Source organism: Scylla paramamosain, chromosome 4 (assembly GCF_035594125.1).
Source record: "Scylla paramamosain isolate STU-SP2022 chromosome 4, ASM3559412v1, whole genome shotgun sequence".
NCBI classification, from domain to species: Eukaryota; Metazoa; Arthropoda; class Malacostraca; order Decapoda; family Portunidae; genus Scylla; species Scylla paramamosain.
In genome coordinates, this window is record NC_087154.1 from 15229168 (window position 1) to 15246843 (window position 17676).

At 40.2% G+C, this 17676-nt stretch overlaps 1 long non-coding RNA gene across 1 annotated transcript; it reads right to left on the minus strand.

Moving 5' to 3' along the window:
• Positions 1 to 3879: 3879 nt before the first annotated feature.
• LOC135099777 (uncharacterized) lies at positions 3880 to 6725 on the minus strand. Its single transcript, XR_010268370.1, has 2 exons — positions 6148 to 6725; positions 3880 to 5036 (listed from the first exon to the last, which is right to left on the minus strand). It is a non-coding gene; the product is annotated as an uncharacterized LOC135099777 (long non-coding RNA).
• Positions 6726 to 17676: the final 10951 nt, after the last annotated feature.

The following is a 17676-nucleotide window of genomic DNA, read 5'->3' on the forward strand; positions in this document are numbered from 1 at the left end:
AGAGAGTGGATGAAAAGACAGAACCCTGAGGAACACCAATTTAAATAGATTTAGGAGAACAGTGATCGTCTACCACAGCAGCAATAGAACGGTCAGAAAGGAAACTTGAGATGAAGTTACAGAGAGAAGGATAGAAACTGTAGGAGGGTAGTTTGGAAATCAAAGCTTTGTGCCAGACTATATCAAAAGCTTTTGATATGTCCAAGGCAACAGCAAAAGTTTCACCAAAATCTCTAAAAGAGGATGACCAAGACTCAGTAGGGAAAGCTTTGATGGAATCCATACTGGCGATCTGATAAAAGGTTGTGAAGTGATAGATGTTTAAGAATCTTCCTGTTGAGGATAGATTAAAAAACTTTAGATAGGCAGGAAATTAAAGGAATAGGACAGTAGTTTGAGGGATTAGAACGGTCTCCCTTTTAGGAACAGGTTGAATGTAGGCAAACTTCCAGCAAGAAGGAAAGGTAGATGTTGACAGACAGAGCTGAAAGAGTTTGACAAGGCAAGGTGCAAGCACAAAGGCACAGTTTTGGAGAACAATAGGAGGGACCCCATCAGGTCCATAAGCCTTCTGAGGGTTTAGGCCAGCAAGGGCATGGAAAACATCATTGTGAAGAATTTTAATATGTGGCATGAAGTAGTCAGAGGGTTGAGGAGAGGGAGGAACAAGCCCAGAATCGTCTAAGGTAGAGTTTTTAGCAAAGGTTTGAGCGAAGAGTTCAGCTTTAGAAATAGATGTGATAGCAGTGGTGCCATCTGGTTAAAATAGAGGAGGGAAAGAAGAAGAAGCAAAGTTATTGGAGATATTTTTTTGGCTAGATGCCAGAAGTCATGAGGGGAGTTAGATCTTGAAAGGTTTTGACATTTTCTGTTAATGAAGGAGTTTTTGGCTAGTTGGAGAACAGACTGGCATGGTTCCGGGCAGAAATATAAAGTGCATGAGATTCTGGTGATGGAAGGCTTAAGTACCTTTTGTGGGCCACCTCTCTATCATGTATAGCATGAGAACAAGCTGTGTTAAACCAAGGTTTAGAAGGTTTAGGAAGAGAAAAAGAGTGAGGAATGTATGCCTCCATGCCAGACACTATCACCTCTGTTATGCACTCAGCACACAAAGACAGGTCTCTGACATGGAAGCAGTAGTCATTCCAAGGAAAATCAGCAAAATACCTCCTCAGGTCCCACCAACTAGCAGAGGCAATACGCCAGAGGCACCTTCCCTTAGGGGGATCCTGAGGAGGGATTGGAGCGATAGGACAAAATAAAGATATGAGATTGTGATTGGAGGAGCCCAACAGAGAAGAAAGGGTGACAGCATAAGCAGAAGGATTAGAGGTCAGGAAAAGGTCAAGAATGTTGGGCGTATATCCAAGATGGTCAGGAATACGAGTAGGGTGTTGCACCAATTGCTCTAGGTCATGGAGGATAGCAAAGTTGTAGGCTAGTTCACCAGGATGGTCAGTGAAGGGAGAGGAAAGCCAAAGCTGGTGGTGAACATTGAAGTCTCCAAGAATGGAGATCTCTGCAAAAGGGAAGAGGGTCAGAATGTGCTCCACTTTGGAAGTTAAGTAGTCAAAGAATTTCTTATAGTCAGAGGAGTTAGGTGAGAGGTATACAGCACAGATAAATTTAGTATGAGAGTGACTCTGTAGTCGTAGCCAGATGGTGGAAAACTTGGAAGATTCAAGAGCGTGGGCACAAGAGCAGGTTAAGTCATTGCGCATGTAAACGCAGCATCCAGCTTTGGATAAAAAATGATGATAGAGAAAGTAGGAGGGAACAGAAAAGGGGCTACTGTCAGTTGCCTCAGACACCTGAGTTTCAGTGAGGAAAAGAAGATGAGGTTTAGAAGAGGAGAAGTGGTGTTCTACAGATTGAAAATTAGATCTTAGACTGCGAATGTTGCAGAAGTAAATAAAGAAAAAGTTGAGGGGGTGTCAAGACACTTAGGGTCATCAACAGAAAGGCAGTCCAACCTGGGGACATTTATGGTCCCCTCCTCAGATGGGGACTCCGAGGCTGGTGTAGGAGTCGCCATGATGATTTTAAAATTTTTGAGTGAAGTGTGAGTGTGTTATTAGGTGCTTGTAGTTTTGTGTGGAGGAAGAGAGTTGTCTTTAGAGGGCAGGCTGTGACTGCCCCCTTGTGTTGTGAGACACAAAGGGAAACATTCAGTGAGGTCACTGCTGGGTTTAATGATAAGTTCACAGCACCCCCTGGACACTGCTTTAGACCTCACTGGGAGTAATTATCATTTTGGCAGGTGTCTACTGCCTCCTCCATATAATAGAAATTATCTTTGCATGCTTCCATGTTCGTGCCTTGAGGCAAGAAAGATGATTTTGGGATCACCTTGACCCCTTGGCATTGAGCGATAATGAGCTCATGCTCAAATATTGCTTCCTTCTGCAGGAGCTAATCCTCTTGTTTGAAGAGATGCAGCCTCAGTTGGAGAGGAGGACAAGGAGTAGCCAGGCATTACCAACTCACACCCAGGTTGAGATTGTTTGCCAGTGGGTCCTTCCAAAACGTCACTGGAGACACTGCGGGTAATATGATATTGGTGTTGCGTGGTTCAGCACAAGGCCTGGCTGTTCTGGTAATTGTCAGGGGAGTCCTTTCCCTGTTCTTATTATTGGTCTATTCTCTTACACTCTTTGCATATACCTTTAGATACACATAAACCATAACTTTAAGGTGAGGAAGAAGTGCCCCTGCCCTTCAGGGGGTCCAGGGGGTGGGCAAAGGCCCCCAGAGGTTACCAGAGGTTAGGTTGAATTAGTCACTGTGCACTTTTATATGAATAGCACAAATAGATACAAAAAAAGTGCTGTAGATTTATTTAAAAAAAAATAAATGATTATAAATTACCAAAGTTTTTGCAAGAAAAAAAAAAATCTAAGGTCAGGAAGAAGTGCCCCTGCCCTCCAGGGTCCCCCACAGTTAGGTTAGGTTAAGTAATGTCAGCACAAGATTCTGGCTGTATTTTGTTTCGAAAAATTAAAAATAAAATTTATTGCTATTTTTATATTCAGTTACTAAATTCTATTTTTTCTTTGAGTGTTAGATGCCTGACAGATTTTCAGCCCTGTGCTCTGTTAAACATTAATATATTTTTTTATTGTATGTATATTGTATGCATATCTAGTGTAGGAGTGGTATACATACTTGTTTGCTATTTGGTGAGCATCTAGATTCATAATACATAACAGTGCATAAATATTTATGATCACTGTGTTATATATAATAATACCACCTACTGCCAGACCATCTACTACAGTGACTAGATACACCATTCATATTGATTATAATATTGTTTTCCCTTACATTGTTATGTTACATATTATTAATTTGCTTCACATTCTCATCAGAAGAAAACTTTGACACAATACCATTTCATGAGTGATAAGCTGCCCTACTGCATTACTAAATCATAAACATTCCAAATTGGGATCATAATACTGCAGGCAGTAATGGGTACCCTCTTGACCCCTATCTCATGGTCCCAGTAAGCAACCCCACAACCCCAACCTTTCAGCCCTTCACAAAAATCTATAAAACCTACATTTATTTTCAGCCACTGCCCCTTCGCCTTAGTGTCCACACGTGGACCCTGAACCTACAGAGCAACAGATAGCCCAACACATTTTGGGCAGAATTGCTCTGCAGGAAATCATCCAAAATTTCTACCAGCAATAAAGGAAGGAAGACAGGTATCACTTACATGTCTCAGTAATCATGTACTGAGTGAATTAATGGTTTCAATGTATCAATGCATAGTAAATTAGAGAGATCACAGCAGGATTTTATTTCATCTATAAATGAAATAGCTTGCTAGTATAAGGTGTGAATAATACAAAAATGATAGAAAAACAGCAATAGTAGATATTCTTTTATCAAATAAAATAATTAGCTAGTACCAAAGCCTTTGGTAGCACAACTCATGAAAAAAAAAAGAAACACATCCACATAAGTGAGTATAACTCAGAGAGACTTTAAAGCTCAATTAGGTAAATAAACATATGTACAAAAATTCCCATGTCACCACAAAAAACTTCAAGCTTACCTACACAGATGGCAGCTACTTTGTACTTTTAAGTAATACTAAGACATTGTGGATATCAGTTAAGTAACACTAACATGAATCACAGCAGAAAGGAAAGGTGAAATGCTTTGGCATGATAATGTATTAATATAAACAAGGTAAGTATAAAAAATAAATAGAATGATATATTTTTAAAAATTTTCAGTGATATGTTAATGTTTTGAGTTGGCCTTAAAGCACTCAGTGGCATGAGCCATAAACTGCCTGAATAAATCTAAAAATTCTCTTTGTATTTGGGCAGATTGCTGCTGAGACTCCAACACCCACTGTTGTGCCTGCCACCACCTCCTGTTGTGCCTGCCACTATCTCCCATTGTGCTTGTCACCATCTCCCAATTTGCCTGCCATCAACTCTCGCTTTGCCTGCCACCAGCTCTTGTTGTGCCTACCACCAGCTCTCATTGTACCTGCCACCAGCTCCCATTGTGCCTATCACCAACTCTTCCTGTGCCAGCCACCAGCTCCCATTGTGCCTGCTAGCACTTCCCATTGTGCCTGCCACCAGTTCTTGTTGTGCCTTCATTAGTCTATGCAGGAAGTCTCCCATCTCTTTCAGATTCACTATAAGTTGTTGCACCTGCTCAAGTTCTGCCTGCAATAAATTTAAGATAAAAACATGACTTTTATTAACATACTTAAATAGCATATTAGTGGTTTGTAATAAAAACATACTGTTGAAAGATACAACACATGATAAATGTATGTACAGTGTTCACAGGTATATGCTGGAGAACAAAATTTAATGCATGTCAACATGAAACAAATGGCATAATTATTCATCATTGGGGGACATCATCTGTATGATGGATGATTTGGAAAGTCAGGTCCTCATCCACTGTCAGTAATGAGGGTGACTCTCCCATAGCAACACCCAGCAGACCCAGCAACACAGGGAGTGAGGATCTGCTGTTGTTCAGCAGAGGGCCAGACACTAATGGAAAAAAAGAAGCAAAGTTCTTAAATTATTACAAGGAGGGAATAACTTAGGATTTTGTGATGACTGTTTTTATTGACATTTGTTTTTAATGAGCAGTCAGCTTATTCATGTCTATTACATAGTTTTGCTGGTTTGATATTCAAGTGTGCATGTATCTAAACTGAGAAGCTGAATGGTGGATCTGTTACCCTGCAATTGAAGTCCCCGAACTGCATGGATATTAAAATTTCATTATATATATATATATATATATATATATATATATATATATATATATATATATATATATATATATATATATATATATATATATATATATATATATATATATATATATATATATATATATATATATATAGCATCAGCCAGTTGGAAACTCCTGTTAACCTAAATCTACCTGGTGTAATACTTGAATGTATTAGAGCTTATCTTGAAAAGTTATTAAGCACTGCAGTGGTCACTGTCTTAGACCTGACTGCCACAGATACTGTACACACTCCTATTTGTAATCCAATGGTTAGTAGGTTCTTAGTATGGCTATCAACTTGCCTGGGGACACTCCCTTACCCCTAATAATTAATCATGCACTCACATTATGACACTAGGATTTATCCTTGATATATTTCTGATGTTGCTGTGATCATAACTTTATAAACTGTGGCATGCAGTCATTTCACTATCTCAACTACATTAAATATTGGTAAACTTTACAAGAACACTACTATCAAGTTAGCAAATGTACACAAGAGCAAATTTGTTATATAACTGGATGAATTCTAAGCACTGCCAACACCATCCTAACTTAACCCAACCCAGCTAACCTAACTCAATCTAATCTAACCTAAGCCTTTCACAATGTAAAACAAACATTTAAGACATAAACCTGCTCCAGTAGTTTGGTCAAGAAATGAAATAATGTCCATACCAAACCTACATGTAAGGCACTAATGTATATTGCAAAGGGTGAACAGAAAGAAACAATTCTTAATTTACTCAAAGCAATGTCCAAAACATTAACTAAATTCCATATGGAAATTGGTTAAGATGAAACAATAAGTAAATATGTTACTGTGTGCCTGGAACCATAAGTCATAACTTCACTCACCAGCCACATCCTCCCAAGCTTTCTTCTTTTGTGGTGTTTTGCTGTCCCTCGCACCCTGCTTCTCCACCTCCTCCACCAAGGTTAAGATTTTGGTGTTGGTGAATCATTGTTTCCTTGTTTTCTTCGGGGGTTCACTAGCCATAATGAACATAATGACAGTTGATTGTGGTGGGTGGTAGCCGTGGGTGTGTGATGCTATATCAGGGTTTGTAAACAATGCCGTATGAGCATATGAGTGTTATCAGCAATAACGCAAAGCCACGCTGTGATTGGCTGCCTTGCATGTGACGTTGAGTCCATGACGTATCACTCCATCAGCCAATGAGCATGCTTTGGCAGGTTAGCAACCTCCACCCGCCAACTGCCACAATTCTTTGTGGATACTGTTTCTCAGAGATTGCAACGTGGTTGCTGTGAGAGCAGGAGTTTGCCATTTGCCCAATTGCAGAATGTTAAGTAGCAACCTGTTTTGTGGCCCCTACCTACCTAGCATCCCTCCTTAGTCTCTGGTAAATACTAGAGTATGTCTCAGTACGTCCGCTTCTTCGAGCATCAGGGTAGCGTCTGGCATGGGAAAGGGTTCCAACTGTCTTTCTGGGCTGCTGCAAAAGGAGTAGGAAGGGGTGGTGCGACATACACACATAAAGGCACACGCCCACAAACACTTCTTGAGCTGTCTCTACTTGAATAAACACTTTCCTTCTAAAACTTCTCATGAGCAAACAAATGGGGCCAGATTAACACTGATTATTTCATTGTCAAGGGCAATGCTTTTGCTGTGAACTGTGTGTGGCTCAAACTGATTGACCAAAGGGAAATAAGTAAAATTAATCAGGGAAGGAGAGTGTCTGGGCATGGAAATTCTTATAGTAAGTTACTGGCAGTGAGCAAACACTCAGCATCGTACAGCTGGCATCTGAACCCAGCTCTCTCTCTCTCTCTCTCTCTCTCTTTGTCTCTCTTCTCTTTCTTCTTGTTTATTATCTCTTTTCTTTCATCATTCTTACTTTCTTCATTGTGTTATATCACTGTACATTACAACATCTTTTTGGAAATGTTCTGTTTCTCCATAAAGGGAGTTTTGCACACATTGTAGCTTTTTTTTTTTTTTATGTAAGAAGCTCAAAACGCTCAGAAGAGACGTTTTGGATAATATTGTTTTGTGTTCCCATATAGTGTTTTCCATACGTAAGAAGTTCAAAAACATTCATAAGACACGTTTTTAATAATATCGTTTTGTTTTCCCATAGTGTTTTCCATACTTTTTAGCATTTTAGTGCCTGAAATGCTCAAAAACACCCAAATGACACATTTTTTTTCTTTTTAGCGTTTTGGTATCTAAAAAGCTCAAAAATACTCAAAATACGTTTCTTGGCAATGTTGCTGTTTCCCCATAAGGGGTGTTTTGCATACTTTTTTTTTTTGCGCTTTGGTACATAAGAAGCTGAAAAAAACACTCAAAAGACACATTTTGGGTAATGTTCCTTTCTTTTCCCATAAAGGATTCTTTGCATGGATTTTGACAATTTATAACCTAAGAAGCCCAAAAAACACTTATAAATATACATTTCTGGTAATTTTATGTTTCTTCATATTGGGAACTTTGTGTGCATTTCATTGTTTTGATGCCTAAAATGAGGAATAGCACTCATAATACACGTTTTTCAGTAAAGTTCTCCTCCTCCCTATAGAGTGTCATTCACGTGTTTAGCTTTTTTATTTTATTAAAGCTGAAAAATAGTCATAATACAATTTCCTGTAATTATTTTTTTGTTTCCAATATTGGGTAATTTCCATGTATTTTTACATTTTAATACCTACCAAGCTCAAAAGCACTCAAAACACCTGTTTTTTGGTAATGTTCTTTTTCTCTATAAAGGCTGTTTTGCACATGTTTTAGAGTTTTGGTAAGTAAGAAGCTCAAAAACACTTAAGATACGTATTTATATGTTGTTTTGTTTTCCCCTATACATTGTTTTCCATGCTTTTTAGAGTTTTGATGCCTAATATGCTTAAAAACACACAAATGACACGTTTCTGGCAATGTCATTCCAGTACCCCATAAAAGGTGCTTTGCATGCACTTTGTTGTTTTATTACCGAAGAAGCTCAAAAAGACTCAAAATTACACTTAGGTTTGGCAGTGTTGCTATGTTTCTCCATAAAGGGTATTTTGCATGCATTTAATCGTTTTAATAAGTAAAAAGCTGAAAACACTCAAAAGACAAGTCTTTTGGTAATATTCTTTTCTTTTCCCATAGAGGGTTCTTTGCATGGACTTTGGCATTTTGGTACCTAACAAGCTCAAAACACTCATAATACTTTTTTATTTTATTTATTTATTTTTTATTTTGGTCTGTTTCTTCATATGGGGTGCTTTGTATGCATTTTTTTTCGTGTTGATAACTAACATGGGGAATAACACTCATAGCAAACATTTTTAATAATGTTCTGTTTCTCCATATAGTGTTATTCACGTGTTTTAGCTTTTTATTTCAAAAGATGAAAAACACACATAATACAATTTTCTGTTAATATTTTTTTGTTTCCCAATATCGGAGAATTTTCATGCATTTTTGCGTTTTCGCACTTACCAAACTCAAAAACACTGAAAACACCGTTTTTCTGGTAATGTTCTGTTTCTCGATAAAGGGTGTTTCACATGTGTTTTAGTGTTTTTGTACATAAAAAAGCTCAAAAACAATCAAAAGGTACGTTTTTGCATTATTCTTTTATTTTCCTATATAGGGTGCATTGTATGCTCCTTAGCGTTTTCATACATAATAAGCTCAAAAACACAAAAAGACGTTTTTTTTTTTTAATGTTTTGGTGTCTATGATGCTCAAGGACAAGCAAATGACTCGTTTGTGGTAATGTTGATTCTTAACCCCAAATAAGGTGCTTTGCATGCATTTTGGAGTTTTGGTACCTAACAAACTCGAAAACACTTAAAACACATTTTTGGTTATGTTGTTGTTTCTAAATAAAGGGTATTTTGCATCCGTTTTAGCGTTTTGGTATGTAAGAAGCTGGGAACACTCAAAACACAATTTTTTGGAAATGTTATTCTGTTTCTTCATATAGGGTGCTTTGTATGCATTTTGGCGGATTGGTACCTAATATCGAGAAAAACACTCATAATACGCGTTTTTGTTAGTGTTTGGTTTCTCCATAAAGGGTTTTAATGTTTTCTTACACACACACACACAAAAAAAAAAAAAAATAAAAATAAATAAAATAAATAAATAGATAAAAAAAATAAAAAAAAACATTTTACTACACTTTTGTTAATACATTTTTTTCCCAATATCAGGTAATTAGGATTTATTTTATAGTTTAGGTATCTAACAAAAAAAAAAAAAAAAAAACCATTAAAAACATTTTTTTTTTTATAAATGTTGTTCTGTTTCCCCAGAAAGCATGCTTTGCACGCCTTTTATTGATTTGGTATGTAAAAAGCTCAAAAACACTCAAAATATACGTTTTTGATGTTTTGTTTTCCATATTAGATTTTTTCAATGCTTTGTAGCCTTGTGGTGCTTAATACGTTGAAAACATTTAAATGATGTGTTTCTGGTTATGTCATTTCGTTACCCAATATAAGGTGCTTTGCATAAAGTTTTGCATTTTGGTATCTCATAAGCTCAAGAACTCTCAAAATACTTATTTTTTGGTTATGTTGTTCTTTTACCCATAAAGGATGTTTAGCATGTGTTTTACTGTTTTGGTACATAAGACACGTTTTTAATATTATAGTTTTTGTTTCCCATATAGAGTACTTTCCTTGTACTTTGAGGGTTTGGTCCCTAAGAAGCTGAAAAACACTCAAAGGACATTTTTTCTTGTTTTATTATTTTTCCATATAAGGCTCCTTTTTTTATTTATTTATTTTTTTTATTTTGGCGTTTTGATACCTAATAAGTTAAAAACACTCAATATACACATTTTTGGTAATATTGTGTTATTTCTCCATGTAGAATGCTATTCATGTGTTTTAGCGTTTTGTTACCTAAGAAGATGAAAACACTCAAAATACACGTTTTTTTTTAATATAGTTTTGTTTTCCCTTATCAGGTCCTTTGCATGAATTTTTACGTTTTGCTATGTGAGAAGCTGGAAAGCATTCAAGCCACACGTTTTTTGGTAATGTTATTTTTCTATATTATTATTTTTTTTTTTTTTGCACTCATTCTAACGTTTTTGTATGAAAGAAGCTCAAAAAGACTCAAAAGGCATGTTTTTTTTTTTTTTTTAATATTTTTTCCCATATAGTGTTTTCCATGCTTTTTACAATTTTGTTGCTTAATTCGCTGAAAAAAAAAAAAAACCTAATTGACACTTTTCTGGTAATGTCAATTTGCTACCCCAAATAGGGTGATTTCCATAGATTTTGGCCTTTTGATACTTAACAAGCTGGAAAACACTCAAAACACATGTTTTTGGTAATATTATGTTTCTCCATAAAGGGAGTTTTGCATGTGTTTTTGCGTTTTGGTAAGTAAGAAGTTGAAAAATAGTCTAAAAACATGTTTCTGGTAATGTTTGCTTTTCCATTACAGTGTTCTTTGCCTGCACTTTAGCGTTTTTGTGCCTAACATGCTCAAAAAGCCTTAAAAGCTACTCTGATAATATTGTTTTCTATTCCCATATAGAACGTTTTCCATTCTTTATAGCATGTTGGTGCCAATGTTAAAACACCCAAATGACATGTTTCTGGTAATGTTGTTCTTTTACCCCTTAGAGGGTGCATTGCCTGCATTTTGCCATTGTGGTACCTAAAAAAAAAAAAAAAAAAGAAAAAAAAATATCACTCAAAATACATGTTTTCGGCAGTGTTGTTCTTTTCTACTTTAAGGCTGTATTCACTGCGTTTTAGCATTTTGGTATGTAAGAAGATGAAAATACTCAAAGACACGTTTTTTGGTAATGTTGTTTTGCTTTTCCCATATAAGGTGCTTTGCATGCACTTTAGCATTTTGGTACATAAGCTCAAAAAAACTCAGAATACACGTTCTTAATAATGTTGCTCTATTTCTCCATATAGGGTGCTATTTAGGTGTTGACTGATTGATTGATACATTTATTGTTGCATTTATAATGAAATACAACAAAGGAGGAGGACTGACCTTGCCACCCACCCCCTGAGCAAAGACTTAAGGGTAGAGTATCAAAAATATAAAAATATTGTATACATTACAAGAATATAAATAAATAAATAAATAGATACAGATATTGCACACCTTATTGCATAAATATCCTACAGTCTGGGAGCAAACATAGGATATTCCTTGGGTTTATCCCTGAGAGTGGCTGAGTCTAAGAAATGGTCAGTGAGGGAATACAAGTCATGTTGACCTTGCAGCCTAAATTTAGCAATGAGAGGACATTCCGTGACATAATGACACAGAGTGTGTCCCCTTGGTGCAGCACACAGCACACATCATACACCTGGAGAAGCACTGACTTCCCAAAAGTATTTATAGCCTAATCTGAGCCTCATTGCCACCCTATCATGTGATGCAGTGTCTCCCATAGGTGTAAACACAGCTCTGGGGGACATGTACATAGTGAAGACTACTGCTTCTGCCTCTATGGCAACAAAGTCCCAACTGATCACTAATGCTACTATGTACAAAGTCCTTAATGCTACTTTTAACATAGCCCAGAGTGTACTCAGCACCAGGGTCCACTGTGTTGTCCTGAAGGGCACACTGAGCAAGGCGGTCTGCCTCTTCATGAAGGAGGATACCCTCATAATACCCTCCAGGTGAAGTGGACCGTGGCACCAGCACCTTCTAGGGCGTGGATGAGATCAAGACATTTATTAACTAGATCACAGTCCATGGGGGAGGTAGATTGGAGAGCATACAGTGCAGCCCGATTGTCAACAAAGAAGAATACATCCTTATGGAGAGGCGCCACAATATGGAGCGCCACATCCGGACTTGCTGCCATTGATTGAACCATCACAATAAACATGAATAGCCTGAATGTGGGGGTGCTTGGACAATTTAGTCATGAACATGTCTTGCAGCACATGAGGGGGCCAGTCCCTCTTGGGCTGATGCAGTGAGTGAATATCAACACTGACACAGTGAGGGTTCCAAATGGGTTGGAGCGGTGACATAACAACATTAATACAGGCCTTGGCTATACCTACACTTGTAAGAACTCCCATGATCTTCCTGAGGTATGGAGTTATAGGAGTCCAAGGATCACGATACAGGGGAGTCAGTGATCCCTTCAGAGTCGGAACCTGTGCATAACATCCAACCAACAGTTCAACAAGTAATTTCCTGCATCCTACACATAATACTCGGCAGGTGCAGTTCAGCTCTGAGGATCTCAATCTGAGCAGTCCTTGGGCATCCCAAAATTATTCTCATGGCTTCATTCTGAACAAGCTCCAGGGGACGGAGCTGGGTGGCACTAAACTGTATTAAAATAGGGGCTACATAGTCAATGAGTCACCATACAACAGATATATAGAACATCCTTAGGACTGGAATGCCAGCCCCTAGGCCCCTGTTTGCTAGCAACCGAAGTGGCGCTAGCCGTGGCAGACAGAGGTCTTGAACATAGTGTACAGCATGGAGTGACTTCCTGAAACTCAGCTGTACACCCAGGTACTTGTGTGTATGAACTCTAGGGACGGGAACATTATTTACAGTGGGCAGTCGAGAGACCTTCCCTTTGGCTTGAAATTTGGTTTTACATTCATTAATTACAAGTCCCATTTGAACACTCAATGCTGCTAATTGTGACAGAGCTAACTGGAGAATCCTGGGTGTGGGGCATTGGAGGAGTATGTCGTCAGCATAGATGAGGACCTGGGTGCCCTGCGGGAAGGAACAATGTGCAACTTTGTCCGTTGAAATGTTGAAAAGCATTGGACTAAGGATTCCACCCTGTGGTGTTCCAAGCTCAAAGACTTCCTCAGGAGACTGCACCTTGAAACCAAACCTTTGAACCAAACCTGTGCTGTTCTGTTGTACAAATAGTCCCTGATCCATCCTAATAATCTACCTTTGACACCTTTGAGAATGAGTTCCTCCATAATAACATCTTTGTTGGCCCTGTCGAAGGCACCCTTGAGATCAACGAAAGCTCTGTAGGTAGCATCCTTATTTATAAGGCACTCAACAAAACAATAACTTGTGGAATGACCTTTTAGGAAGCCATGTACATTGCCAGAGAATACATGGCCCACCTTATAAATAAGCCTGTTCAATATTACCCGTTCCATCATCTTACACAGACAGCTGGTGAGAGAAATGGGGCGAAAGGTGTCATCACCTTTGGGGATTGGGATGATAATGGCTGTTTTCCAGGAGTGGGGAAGCTTGCCTGCAATGAGAGACATGTTAAATAGGTCTAAGACAGGGTTGTCTACCTTTACCTCCAGGAGGGAACTGAGGATGTCATAGGTGATGCCATCCTTGCCAGGAGCTGTTGACTTGCCCAATTCAACTGCTGAGAGAAGTTCATCATGTGTGATAGGCACACAGGTGTCATCTGGCAGAGAAACACTGTGGCGAGTCAATTCTATCCTTTGTGGCCTTTGCCTGTCAAGCGTCTCCTGGTGTTTCACAGGAAGGCCAGAGAAGGATGAGGCTTCCTTCCACTGCAGGATGAGCTCTCGTGCCCTGCCGGCAGGATCAGGGTCACACACCTGCTGCCTGGGCTTGCCCTGGACACTGTTAACGTGGTGCCACACCTCCCGGAGGGACTGGGTCCTGTGCACCCAGTCCAGGAAGGAGATCCAGTACTTCTTTCTTTCCTGCTACCTCAGATCTGTGAGGTGTCAAGCCACAGTAACCATAGCATCCCGTGACTTTGTGTCTGCTGGGTTAAGCTGCCAATGTCTCTGGTAGGCAGTGAGCGTCTGTTGGCAGTTCAGGATCACAGGGTCGGTAGTGTAAGTCCGGCGGCATAGAGTGTGGGTTCTTGCCAGAGCCCTTGGAGTCACAATGAATCCCTTGATGGTGTGTAGCAGTCCGTTGTACAGTGCCTCTGCGTCGGTAACGGAGCCCTTCATGGCAGAGTACCACGCCATAACATGGACAACAAGGCCCACCATCCTGGATGGTGGCACCGTCAGGTGCTTCCTGGGCACTGCTGAGGCGGACTGCACCGGGAAGGTCGTCTCCAGGGCAAAGTGGTCACTCAGCAAAGACCTGACAAGAAGGGTTTCGGCAGTATATGTTGGCATATTGATAAGGGCTACGTAGTCAAGTCTGCCTCCTTGTACATGTGTGGGTGCATGTTCCCCAGAGAGCACTACTGTATCTGTGGCGTCAAGGAAAGCCTTCCAGCACACACCATTAATTAGCATTGGTGGTGAGATGGCCTCCTAATTCCTTATGCCTGGCATTAAGGTCACCCATGATAACAGTCTGCTCCTCAAGGACATAATCAGGAAAATTTGCAATATTTAAGGCAGCTCCTGAATGCCCCCAAGCTGGGGCACTGTTGTGGCAGCTGCAGAGGTCACTGTAGCAGTGTGCTGCAGCAGAGGCGGGAACACGGCAGGTGTGGTGGAAGTGCCAGTGGTGGAGCAGGAAGGCTGGGGCAGGTGAAGGGGCAGTAGATAAGAATGAAGGCCTATTCATCCAAGCGTTGGTCTGTGGAGGTGGAGCCTGGCGGAATACGAGTCTGGGCCGAGTCACCTCATCAGTGGCAGGCTCCCTGTGGGGCCGAGGCCTGACAGTGCAGAGGGTGGAGTGGGCGTTGTGATCACCACCAGGCACTGCACTGACTTGTGGGAACCAGAACAGTACCTACACCGAAGAGCAGACTGGCAACACCACTCCTTGTGGCCCCAGTGACAGCAGAGGCAACATAGGTCTGGCTCTGGCATGTACTGCTCCACACACCGACGTCCAAGTCCTAGGAAATGCACTTCACTGAGCACCTTCCCAGTCACCATGTCCAACAGTTGAAGCCTTGGCTTCTGCCCCACCATCCTCCTCTTGAGTCCATGAAAGCCAGCTGGCACCTCAATAAGGTTAACATTAATGTGGGTCGACATGCCATGTATGATGACCGCGTGAATGCCCTCCTCACCAGGGCACTCCATAACAATGCCCATGAAGCCTTCACTCACCAGGGTGGTGTAAAAGGAGGATTCAGAGCTCACTGTTTTGTACGGCTGGTTCCTTCCCTCCTTGTAGAGTGGTTGCAGGTCCGGGTGTTGTTTAAGCAAGGCTGCAAACCAACTGAACAATTCACTGGTGGTCTTTCCATGGCCAGGGGGAACAGCAGGTGGCGTCTTTGTCTGGAGTCTGGGGCAGGAGCAGAGGCATGCCTAAGTGAAGGCTGGTCAATAGTGGCAGTATTTTGTTGACTGCCTTGGGTAGATGGTGCGGGACGAGGATTCTCAACAATGTCCATGTTTTCCAGGGAAGCTAAGCCATCTTCCACCATGAGATCCTCAGTGGGCATGGTGTTTTGTTCTGCTGTTACAAGCATGTGCTGACCACTCTTTGTTAAGAGGCCTGGGCAGGGTTGCCTGCTCTTGTCGTCTAAACTATCAAGGCCTCCTATTTGTGGCTGACAAATCGAGCCTAGACCTCCCTCAGTAGCCACTGAATAGGTGTGATCACTCAAAACCACTTCAGATTTCCGTTTTAGAGTGCAGCCACTCACGTAACCAAGCGGAGTGGAAAAAACTGCATCCTTCCGACAGAGTGGGCAGGACACAACTGTATTTAGGTATTCTATCGTTTTGGTACATAACCTGAAAAAACACTCATAATACACTTTTCTGTTAATATCTTTTCGTTTTTCCCATATTGGGTGGTTTGCATGCATTTTGGCGTTTTGGTACCAAAGAATCTTAAAAACTCAAAACACCTGTGTTTCGTAATGTACTGTTTCTCCATAGTGTGATTTGCAGGCATTTTACTGTTTGGTATTTAAAAAGCTCAAAATATCCAAAAGACACTATTTAGATTGTGTAGTTTTATTTTGCGTATAGATTGTTTTCTATGCTTTTTAGCGTTTTGGTGCCTATTATGGCAAAAATCACTAAATGACACTTTTTTTGGTAATGTCGTTCTGGTATCCCATTAAGGGTGCTTTGATACCTAGCAAGCTCAAAAACAATCAAAATACATGTTTTTTGGCAATGCTGTTCTGTTTCTCCATTAAGGGTGTTTGCATGCTTTTTAAGGTTTTTGTATGTAAGCTGAAAAATAACTAAAGCACGCGTTTTTTTTGGTAATATTTTTGTTTCTTCATATAGGGTGCTTTGTATGCATTTCAGCGTTTTGCTACCTAATATGAGGAAAAACACTCACAACACATTTTTTTTGGTAATGTTTTTTTGTCGCCCTATATATAATGTGTTTTAGCGTTTTGGTACATTAGAAACTGAAAAGCACTCATATTACATATTTAAAGTCATAGGTCAGTTAGAATTACTTGTATTATTGTTATTTTTTTTATTTTTCATCCAGTTTGGCATTCACTTGATGCTTGCCCGGTTTCTTGTATTACAGCAGCATTAGAGAAAAAGTATATTAAACCCAGCTGTGACCTCACTGAATGTTTCCTTTTGTGTCTCACAACACAAGGGGTCAGTCACAGACTGCCCTCTAAAGACAACTCTCTTCCTCCACACAAAACTACAAGCACCTAATAACACACACACCCTTCACTCAAAAAATTTAAAATCATCATGGCGACTCCTACACCAGCCTTGGAGTCCCATCTGGGGAGGGGACCATAAATGTCCCCAGGTCAGACTGCCCTTCTGCCGACGACCCTAAGTGTCTTGACACCCCCCTCAACTTTTTCTTCATTAACTTCTGCAACATACGCTGTCTCAGATCTAATTATCAATCTGCAGAACACCACCTCTCCTCTTCTAAACCTCATCTTCTTTTCCTCACTGAAACTCAGGTGTCTGAGGCAACTGACAGTAGCCCCTTTTCTGTTCCCTCCTACTTTCTCTATCCTCATTTTCGATCCATAGCTGGATGCTGCGTTTATATGCGCAATGACTTAACCTGCTCTCGTGGCCACGCTCTTGAATCTTCCGAGTTTTCCACCACCTGGCTACAACTACAGAGTCACTTTCATACTAAATTTATCTATGCTGTATACCTCTCACCTAACTCCTCTGACTATAAGAAATTCTTTGACTACCTAACTTCCAAAGTGGAGCACATTCTGACCCTCTTCCCTTTTGCAGAGATCTCCATTCTTGGAGACTTCAATGTTCATCACCAGCTTTGGCTTTCCTCTCCCTTCACTGACCATCCTGGTGAACTAGCCTACAACTTTGCTATCCTCCATGACCTAGAGCAATTGGTGCAACACCCTACACGTATTCCTGACCGTCTTGGAGATACGCCCAACATTCTTGACCTTTTCCTGACCTCTAATCCTTCTGCTTATGCTGTCACCCTTTCTTCTCCGTTGGGCTCCTCCGATCACAATCTCATATCTTTATTTTGTCCTATCACTCCAATCCCTCCTCAGGATCCCCCTAAGGGAAGGTGCCTCTGGCGTTTTGCCTCTGCTA